Source organism: Arachis ipaensis, chromosome B04 (assembly GCF_000816755.2).
Source record: "Arachis ipaensis cultivar K30076 chromosome B04, Araip1.1, whole genome shotgun sequence".
NCBI classification, from domain to species: domain Eukaryota; kingdom Viridiplantae; phylum Streptophyta; class Magnoliopsida; order Fabales; family Fabaceae; genus Arachis; species Arachis ipaensis.
This window is the reverse complement of record NC_029788.2, coordinates 8083966-8085634: the sequence shown is the minus strand read 5'-3', so window position 1 is coordinate 8085634 and position 1669 is coordinate 8083966. Positions and strand designations below refer to the sequence as shown.

Here is a 1669-nt window from a genome sequence, read left to right as displayed (position 1 = left end):
ATATAATTAAGATAAAAATATATGTATTGTTTAACTAATTTTAATATATATTTTGTATTTTAACATGTATTTTATATGAATAGCTAATTTAGTAGTTAGTCTTTTATGTCCATATAACTTGGATGATTAATTAATGAATTTATTTAAACAAAAACCTAAAAAATTTAAAAGATGAATTTAAGGCAGGAATTGAGAATTGATAACAATAATTATGATTGTTGTTGTTTTTATTAGAGGTCACATGGTTTTTGTGCTCTCCTAGTGGAACGGCTAAGAAACCCAATACTAAGTTTTTCTATATAAATCAAAATGATACTTCTCCTTTCTATGCTAAATTCCAAATTCCAGAGAGGGGCATAGAATCATGACTACTTCTTTGTTCTCCATTTTCTGCTCTTTCTAAAGGGTAATTTTTGTCTTAATATTATTATTATTATTTGTTTTTGCTTTTGATTTTTGTATGAGTTCCCATTTAATTTTCTTTAATTTGCTATTCAATTTGTGTCTGTGTGTTTGATCTAATTAGAGCTAAATTCAAAATTAATAATAACATGGATCTTTGTTGTGAGGAATTGATTATTCTGGTTCTGTGAATCTTGTGTGAGATGTTGAAATTCTAACTTTAATTTGCAACCATCTTAATTATGTGTGTCTTGTGTATTTTCTGTTATATGAAATATTTAAGAAACACAATCTTAAAATATAACAGTTTTTAAAATTATTTTAAGACATGTCAATTTTATTTCAGTCATTAGTAGTTGATCATAAGTATTGTTGTTTACTTACATTGTGTTGTTTTAGTGATATCTTTCATCAATATAATTTATTTAAGGATAAAGTATTATTTTAATTTCCAATATTTGGTTTAAATTTTAATTTGATTTCTAACATTTTAAATATTCTATTTCAACTCCAAAAAATTTTATACGAATTCAATGTTGTCCTACCATTAAATTTAACTTGAATAATTAACAGAAAAAACGTCTACATTAATGATCATTGGTGAGTCGATTTTACTTATATACTAAAATCGAACGTTATATTGGTTTTTAAATATGTTAATTTTTAATGTCAAATTTAATTGTGAGACAATATTAATTAAACCCATTTAAAATTTTTTGGAATTGAAATAAAGCATTTAAAACGTTAAAGACCAAATTAAAATTTAGCCCAAATATTAAAATCAAAATAATAATTTACCCTTTATTTAAATAATATGTTCTACTTTAGATTTTATACCATATTTTACCGAGGTCTTAGATTGACCCAATAATGATGACAAGATTATCACAGGCCCCAAAAAATTAGCCCCATAATCTAATATCAAGCTTGGTTAATCCTGAAATATGCAAAACATTGATCATGACTAAGAAAACTAAAAAGGGAAATTGTTGACCCCTACCACCAAAAGAAAAAAAAAATGTTTTATATTAAATTTATGTGATTTGCTTCCTTTAATTTAATGGTGTCTGAAAATGATGAAATTCATGTCAATTATATATTTTTGATAATTTGTATTGATCTATAATTGACTCCTTCTGCTTAACAATTTTAGCGAAATCCTTTTTATTAATTAGCTATATTTCTATTGAAAACATATATATTTTTCAAATATAATTCAATTAGGATGATTACTACATTATTTTAATTTATGATATGTAGTTAAGAA

At 23.6% G+C, this 1669-nt stretch overlaps 1 protein-coding gene across 1 annotated transcript in view; it reads left to right on the top strand.

The window, feature by feature from the left end:
• Window positions 300–1669, top strand: part of LOC107635963 (calcineurin B-like protein 2) — a 4873-nt gene continuing 3503 nt past the window's right edge. The window contains exon 1 of the mRNA XM_016339510.2: window positions 300–406. The gene's annotated coding sequence lies outside the window, so the exon portion shown is untranslated. The remainder of the gene's footprint in view (window positions 407–1669) is intronic.